We start from the raw sequence: 9,330 nt of genomic DNA, 5'->3' as shown, positions 1-9,330 counted from the left end.
ATCTAGTATGAGGTTACCCACATCTATAAAACAGGGCTTCCTTTCTGATTTACATGAATTTATTTACATGTCTCACCGAACCACAGGTCTGCATGAAGATGCTGGTGTGTGTATGTGTGCATGAGTTGCATTTTTCTAATTCCTACATTGCCTTCAATTCTTCAAAAGCCCTGTTCTCTTATTCATCTTTTCCTTCTGGGTCCTACTCCTCCTCAAGCAGGAACCGGGAGTTACAATGAGTAGAGAACTGACTGGCCTCATATCATCTCTTGTGAAAATGACCTGTGTGCTTAACTGGCTCTGAGAGCACGGGAACACAGGAGGCCTTCCACACCTGAGATCGGGTGTCCTGGGGATGCTTTGGTATGGCGGATTTAAGATCAAAGTTGGTTACTCAGCCTCATCTTGACATTTTTGGCTTCTGTGTTTTATAAGAATCTGGTTGTGTGTGTGTGTTTTAAACTTTTAGATACCTGACTGACTCAAATATTTTGGTCCCACACTGACTAAAAATAGTGAACGTCAGGTAAATCATACTAATTAAAATCAACATTGAAAGAAAATGAACCTCTATCTAGTGCCTTTGATAGAGTCTTGGTGTGGCTCTGTAGGATAAACACTCGACCTCAAGGTTGATTTGAAACCGCGAGATCAGCAGTTCAAACTCACCAGCTACTCCTTGTAAACCCTATACAGGGTCCTCTATGAGTCCGAACTGACTTGATAGCATTTAATAACGACAGTGCCTTTGATAAACTAGACTCCTTCTTCCTTTCAATTTATATAAACCTGAGAGTAAGGTTTTCTTAAACTATGGAAACCTCAAAACAAGTTTTTGTAGGGCAGTAGGCTTCATATTAATGAGCTCTGGTAATGTAGTGGTTATGAGTCAGGCTGCTAATCTCAGGTCAGCAGGTCAAAACTACTGGCGGTGGAAGAAAGCTGAGGCTTTCTGCTCCTGTAAAGATTTACAGCCTCAGAAACCCTCTGCAGGGTCGCTATGAATGAGAACCAACTCCATGTCACATCACCACCACCACCAGGCTTCATGTTGGAGCCCTGGTGGCACAATGGTTAAAGAGCTTGTCTGCAAACCAAATGATAGGTGGTTTGAATCCACCAGCTGCTCTATGGAGCAAGCTGTGGCAGTTGGCTTTCATGAAGATTATAGCCTTGCTGAGCCATGGGGCAGACCTACTCTGTCCTGTGTGGTGGTTATAAGTTGGAATTTACCTGAAGGCAATAGATTTGGGTGGGTGGAGACTTCATGTTAGGAGCCCTGGTGGCACAAATGATTAAGTGCTTGACTGATAACCCCAAAATTTGGGGTTTGGATCCATCCAGCAGATTTGTGGGAGAGCTACTTGCTGATCTACTGCTGTGAAGGTCATACCCAAGAAAGTCCTCTGGGGCAATTCCATTCCATTGTCACCCAGAGATGCGAGCAGAGTTAACTTGATGACCTCAGCAGTAACAGACCTCTTGTGTCCTATTCTTGTGCTTGAAATGATCCGATTCTAATATAATCGTCTACACCTTCCTGAATTTTTGCTGTTGACGGCAATTCTTTTTCAGTCAGATCAGGGGAGTAGTTCCCAATTAGAAATTCAGATTACATCTGGTGCAGTTTGTACATACCAGGGGATAGATTTATGTCATCCTTGAGCCAGCCAAGCTATTTCTCATAACTTCAGCATAACATTTTTTCATAGAGTGCTTGCGGATGGGACATTATAATAATTGTTCGAGAATGTGCACAAGAGAAGTGGCCGTGCCTCTCAAGAGACCTCACAACACCAAAAAAGATTTCTTGATGATCTTTTTCGTTTATAGATGTTTGTCTTCTGAGGGGCTGAGACAGTTTTGTGTTTGTTTTCTTTAGCATAGATCACTGATACACGGTGGTGGAAAAATGGAAATCATCTTACAAATTGAGACATTTCATTAAATTTCAATGAGGTAATTAAGGAAACTCATTTTCAAAGATACACATTTATTTCACTAGCTTGAATGTTGCTTAATCATAAAATGACCAGAATACTAAATATAGGTTGCTTTGGGCTTGTCTAGTAGATCAGCGGCTTTGAGAGTCAGGCTGTTGAAATGAATGACGCCAGGATTAAACCAGCAGAGGCCCTTGCTGTGGGTTGAAACTAATAGGCTGAAAACATGAATAAGTTATGCTTGCTGTTCATGTCAAGCAAAAAAACAAAGAGAGAAGGGGAGGATATACGTATCTACAAAGGCATTATACTCTGCTCCATGATACTAAAAAGTAAAATGTAGTTTTTTAGACTTAAGGTCTTCTTCCTACAACATGTAAGAGAAATAAAAACTCAACCACTTGGATATGTTTCCTTCTGAATATTAGAAAATGTTTTAGATTTAGCTTAAAGAAAAATTTTTCCTTCTATTTTAAGCCAATAAAATGATCCTAAGAATCTTGCTAGCAAATGCTCTAATGTAAAAAATGTTTATTTCTGGGACCACTACCCTTGAATCTAGGGGTTATGTTAAAATGCTTCCAATTAAAAGTCTAGTTCCAAGACTACATAGTATTGTCTCTTTTCATGTCTTTGTGCTTTATCTGGTTATCTCTAGGCTAGATATACTGGCCAAATATTGACCAACATCCTATTCCTAAGACGCAAGAATCAGGTATAATTTTGTCAAACTTCAATTTAATGAGATTTAATATTGTAAAGTTTTGGGAAATCTTTTGGAGAATGTTATAAGTTAATTTTTAGAGAGAATAAACTATTTTCCAGAATTTCCATAAGAGAGACTCATCAAACTTAGAAAATTCTCCCTGAAACTGCTATTAGCAAAATCTAACAACAAAAAATACTTTTGCCATTTCAGATACTATCCTTTAACTTTCAGCTTGTTATATTCTTCTTCCTTGAAGTTTTCTACCCCTTCCGGGCTGTCTGTGAATCTCCCTTGCCTTGAGTCTCTACTTACATCACTTGTGTTGACACATGAGTCTATATCTTTGTGGTGTGCTCTTGTGGTTATGAATCGTTTCTAACTAACATATGATCCAGTTGATGTAGAATCGAGTCTGACTCATTGCAGCCCCACACGTGTCAGGGTAGACTTGCACTTCATAGGGTTGTTACGGGTTCATTTTTTCATAGTAGGTTGCCAGGCATTTGTTCTGAGGTGCCACTGGGTAGACCTGTTCTGCTAGCAGCTGAGCATGATAACCATTTGCAACATCCAGTGTCTCCACTAAAGTATGTTGTGTGGTTAAGTACTGTAGAGCTGGTTCCAACTCATAGCTACAATGTATAGGGTTTCCGAGAATTGGTTGGTGGGTTTGAACCGCTGACCTTAAGGTTAGCAGTCCAGTACTTATCTTGCAACACCACATCAAGACTTCAATTAATGTGTTAACTCCATTAAAGTGGTTTGTATCCATTTTTTATGGACTCTCCCTTCACTCTCCATAGATCCTTAATATAGCAAGTCTACACAGATGCTTTAATTAGATAGCTTGTATTGCTTGGAGGTCTATCAAGTGGCTAAAGTCAAAAGCCAATCATATTTTAGACTTTCTACATTGAGTTGAAAAGTTAGCTGGGGACAATTCACTGGTCTAAGTCAGAGTCCTGGGTTTGAGTCTCAGTACTGCTGCTTAGTGGCCTTTGGCATGTGATACAACTTCCATGCCTTTATCAATAATTAAATGTCTTGGTGTGACGCTGTAGGATATGTAGTGAACTGCTAACTTCAAGATCAGTGGTCCAAACCCACCAGTTACTTCTTGGAAACCCTATTCTAGGTTGCATGGCACTTAAAAACAACAACAACAGCAACAACATGCTTGGTGGCTAACCAGATTCAAGGTCACGCATAGGTGCCTTGGAAGGAAGTCCTGGTGATCTGCTTCTGAAAAATCAGCTATTGCAGCACAGTTGTATTACGACACACGTTTCCAAGCGTCAAAGTTGACTAAATGGCAACTAGTTAATTTCAGTTCTCTTTTTGCCCAAACATTCTAAGCCAGCTTGATGAGCCACAACAGTGGTTCTCAAAGTGTGGTCGCTGATCAAGACCATCAGCATCACCTGAACATGTGTATATAAAAATGCAAAAATCCACCCCGGACCAACTGAATCAGAAACTCTGTAAGCCTTGTTGGTGATTCTGATGAATACTCAAGTCTGAAAGCTACTCATCTATGGCATAGTCAAGTCCCTCATATGGTGAAGAAGCTCTGTTGCACAACATTAACAGATGTTGAAGGCTGTGCAGCATTTCATGGTTGGCATTTAAATTCAGTATTTAGTGTTTCGTCTTTGTAGGCTCTGCAGAATGACTCACGATTGCATCGTATTCAGGTTTGCAGGCACTGCCTGTAGAATTTCTGTTCCCAAGCTTCTGTTAAGTGCTGGCAAACAAGGAGTGAAAAATCTTTCTTACAGTGAACAAAGAATATGTAATGGACAAGGGATTAATTTCCAGAGGCAGCCTCCTAATTTTGTATTCATAACTTGGTGGGCATCCTAGGCTGCACATACAATGTCGGCTGATATACATTAGGTAATTGGACATCCAGCAGCCCCATTTGCATGCAAAGGTGGTTGTACACCTCACGTTTACGAGTCTAAAATTAAAGCCTGCTTTGAAGCTGGCTGCAGAGGCACTGGTAGGAAAATAATGAGATAAGGAAGAAATGGTTTCTGTTAATCAGCACTTTTGGCTTCTACTGTTCAATCTTCACTAATTTGGCCTTTGAAATTGTACATTCCACATTGAAGATAGAATTCTTAAGAGCATATGAGGTTTGTTTTATTTTTAAAAAAACTTACATGTTAAAACTGATTGTGTTTATCTGTAGCAGTTCCCTAAAGTGGTACTCACATGTATGCTACAGTCTGTTGCTGAGCTTTATTTTGGCTCTGCTAACTATTCATGCTACTGTGGGACCACTTGAATCAGTTCAGAGAAGTACCTCCCCATCCCCTGTTCCCAGCACAGATAACAGACAAGCTTCATTTCGAGTTGGTCCACATTTATCAAGCAGCTACTTTGTGCCTGGCACTATATCAGGTACAGGGCATGCAAAGATCCTTCAGCACAGTTCCTGCCCTTACAAGCTCACAGTACTTTAGCAGCTTTCCAGCACTTCAGTGTAGAATATTTTTGCATAAACAAATTGTCCTTTAGATAGCATCACCTCATCTCCCAGTTTGATCTCTGAGCGTTTCACCTGTGTCCCCAGGTGAATGAGGGGCCCGGTGGACCCATGCTTAGAAAAGTCAAACCCTGAGGGCACAAGCCACCGCCTGTCTGTCAGTTTGTTATACTATGGTGACTTGCACGTTGCTGTGATGCTGGAATGATACCACTGGTATTTCAGTAACCCACAGGATCACCCATAGTGGACAAGTTACAGTGGGCCTTCTGGACTAAGACAGGCTAGGAAGAAAGGCCTGGTAATCAACTTGTGAAAATTAGCCAATGAAAACCTATAGATCCCAGCAGATCATTGTCTGGCTTGCTCGTTTTGAGCCCATAGTCATGAGTGGTGAATTTCTGGAAAAGGACATCCTATTTGGGGAAACAGGGTGCCAGCATGGGTAAGGGAGATTCTCGGAGAGATTGACAGGCCCAATAGCTGCAGTGATGGACTTGAAGATGCCAGTGATGATGAGGATGGTAGCAGTCTGGTTTCATTCTGTTGAAAGTGAGGGAGTCATGAGTCAGCGTTGACTTGTTACAGCCATCTGTCTAAGGAGTTTTATCATCTGCATATTGCAGTCTGTTAATGAGTCTTCCTCTGATCCTGGTGCCACCTTCTAAATATAATCAAGCTTCTTGAACTATTTGGTCAGTATACAGACTGAATAAGTATGGTAAAAGGATACAACCCTGGCACACACCTTTCCTGATTTTAAATCGTTCAGTATCCCCTTGTTCACTTTAAACGACAGCCTCTTGATTTGTGTACAGGTTCCTCATGAGCAAAGTGAAGTGTTCCCGATACCCATTTTTTGCAATGTTATGCATAGTTTGTCTCCACACAGTTGAAAGCCTTTGTGTAGTAAATAAAGCACAAATAAACACCATTTTGGTATTCTCTGCTTTCAGCCAAGATCCATAGGATGTCAGTAATGATACCCTTCATTCAATGTCTTCTGAATCTGGCTTGAATTTCTGGATATTTATTGTCGATGTTCAGTTGCAGGCTTTTTAGTTTTATCTTCAACAAAGTTTACTTGCAAAGTGATATTAATAATACAGTTCGATGATTTCCACATTCCACTGGGTCATCTTTCTGCACAAATAGGATTTCTTCCAACTGGTTGGCTAGGTGGCTGTCTTCCAAACATTTTGGCATAAATGAGTGAGTGCTTCCAGTGCTTCATGAGTTTGTTGAAAGATTTCCATTTGTATTCCATCAATTCCTGGAGCCTTGTTTTCACCAATGCCTTCAGTGCAGCTTGTAATACTTCCTTTAGTGCCGTCGGTTCTTGATCATATACTACCTCTTGAAATGATTGAACATCAACAATTTCTTTTTGATACAATGACTCTGTATATTCCTTCTAGCTCCTTTGATGCTTTTCTGCATCACTCAATATTTTGCCCACAGAATCCTTCAATATTGAAAGTCATTAATACCCTGCAATACACAGATGATACAACTTGGCTTTCTGGAAGTGAATAGGACTTAAAATATTTAGTGATGAAAATCAAACACCACAGCCTCCACTATGTATTGCACCTTAATGTAAAGAAAACAAAACCCCTCACCATTGGACCAATAAACAGCATCATGATAGATGGAGAAAAGATGGAAGTTGTTAAGGTCTTCATTTTGCTTGGATTCACAGTCAACACTCATGGAAGCAGCAGTAGGCAAATCTTCTGTACAAGATTTCTTTAAACTATTCAAGAGCAAAGGTACTAGTGTGAGGACTAAGGTGCACCTGACCCAAGCCATAGTATTTTCAGTAGCCTCATATTCATGTGAAAATTGGACAGTGAATAAGGAAGACCAAAGGAAAGGTGTTGCATTTGAGTTATGGTGTTAGAGAATATTAAAAGTACCATGGACTGTCAGGGAAACAAACAAATCTGTGTTGGAAGAAGTACAACCAAAGTGCTCCTTAGACGCCAGGATGTGGATCCTTCATCTCTTATACTTTGGACATGTTTATCAGAAGGGATCCGTCCCTGGAGAAGGACATAATACTTGGTAAAATAAAGGGTCAGTGAAAAGGAGGAAGACCCCCCCATGAGATGGACTGGCACCATGGCAGCAGAAATGAGCTCAAGCTTAAGGAGAATTATGAGGATGGCGCAGGACTGAGCAGTGTTTCATTCTATTGTGCATAGGGTCGCCATGAATTGGAACCTATTTGGTGGCAACAAAAACAGTCTAAGGAGTACTGGTGTTGTGCTATACGATGAGCACTAGACTGCAAACCACAAGGTCGATGATTCAAACCCATTAGCAGCTCCTCAGTAACCTTATGGAGGGTCACTGTGAGTGGGAATTGACATAACAGCAATTAACAACAAGCTATTGGCAGAAGACTGTGACCAGTTGACTATTCCAGTGGATGATAAAGAGGAAGTGACTTGCAGATAACCTGTACTTATTCCCAGAGTTTATGGTAATAAAGCATACATGAGTGCTTCCTGTACTCTGGGAGTGATGTGGGTCCGAGGCATGATAATGCCAGTCTACAGTCTTCTTCAAGGGACTTGTGAACGAGGTTCACTTAGAGCATCAGTGGAGTCCTACAAAGACTGTTAGCCAAGAACAAACATGAAGCAGTCGGTCACTCTTCATTGACTGCCTTATATTTCTATACTTGGCTGTATGCATTTGTTTTATGTTGATGACTATATCCTAAGCGCCTCATGGTGGATGTATTGTTGGGTTTTAATCATCTTATCTTCCATGGTAACTATCTGATGGTAACAATGATAAGGACAGTCTATTAGAAGGAAGAATACTTGGTATCTTCTCTGAATTGGTACAGTCACCAGGTGGCGCAAACAGTTAACACCTTTGGTTGCTACTTGAAAGGTTGGAGGTTCAAGTGCAACCCAGAGCTATCTCAAGAGAAAGGCCAGACAATCTACTTCTAAAGAACCAGCCACTGAAAACCCTGTGGGACACAAGGTTGCTCTTACACATGTGGGGTCACCAGGGGTCTGACTCAAAGCTGGTCAAATAGGCTGGTTTGGTGAGATGAAGTAGTAGTTTCTCATGATCATCAGCATGTTTTCTTTTCATTCCAGCACAGACGCATATACGGTGATAATACCCAAAGAAAGCCGAAGAAGCCAGACACTAAGGAGTACGTATATTGATTCATTTAACATTTGGACTGTTGTCTGAAATATTTTTATTTTTCCCATTTGTATAAACTTGCCAGATCTTACCAAAGTTTTTTGAGTTTTTATATTAATAGTTTTATTTATGGGGTCCTGGTGTAGCGCTGTAAAATAAAACACTGGACTGCTAACCACCGGCCAGTGGTTCAAACCCACCAACTGCTCCTCACAAATCCAACACCAGGGCTGCGATGAGTCGGAACTGACTCTATAGCACGTAACAACAACAACAACCAACTGAAAGATTTCTGGTTCAGAGACACCAGCTGTTCTTTAGAAACCCTAAACAGGGTCACTGTGAGTTGGAAACAACTCAGTGGCACCTAACAACAACAGTGATAATTTTATTTTTACGTTTAAAGATGATTCTGTTAATGATTCTGAATTTGTTTCTCTGCATTGCTAACAAGAGCTCTGGAGACACAGTTGGTTCTATGCTAGGCTGCTAACCAACAGGTTGGTAGTTTGAATGCTGTAAGCACTTTGAGGGAGAGAGACGAGGCAGTTTCTTTCCTTAAAGGTCCTATAGGGTCCTTCTGAGTGGGAATTGACTCGGTGGCAGTAGCTTTGGTTTGGGGTTGCTTGTGGCACCGTAGCATAAGCCTTGGACTGCTAAAAACAAGCTAAGCCTTTCAAACCCACCAGCCACTGTCAGAAACACTATGCAGGGTCACTATGCGTCGGAACGGTCTTGACAGCACATAGTGACAACAATTCAGCACATGCCTGTCAGTCTCACATTTTTTTCAAGCTTATGTTCACACCTATTGCCAAAAGAGCTATCTTGTTAGTTGGGCTGGCTGACTATGAGTACTTTTGAAGCGGACAAGTTCTATACTAAATAATGTGTCCCTTCCTCCTCATTGGAATTGCTGTGTAGCCTTCTCATGCCCATAAACTTCTAGCTGTAAGAGTCTACCCTTAGCTGTAAGAGTCTACCCTTAGCTGTAAGAGTCTACCCTTAGCTGT

General features: G+C 41.0%; 1 protein-coding gene across 1 annotated transcript in view; it reads left to right on the top strand.

Annotated features, from left to right (window-relative positions):
- The window catches only part of EPSTI1 (epithelial stromal interaction 1 (breast)), a 185,912-nt gene that overhangs the window by 26,225 nt on the left and 150,357 nt on the right, over positions 1-9,330 (top strand).

The sequence above is a fragment of the Chrysochloris asiatica genome, unplaced genomic scaffold, assembly GCF_000296735.1.
Source record: "Chrysochloris asiatica unplaced genomic scaffold, ChrAsi1.0 scaffold00022, whole genome shotgun sequence".
Classification (NCBI taxonomy): domain Eukaryota; kingdom Metazoa; phylum Chordata; class Mammalia; order Afrosoricida; family Chrysochloridae; genus Chrysochloris; species Chrysochloris asiatica.
This window is presented reverse-complemented; position numbering and strand designations above follow the sequence as displayed.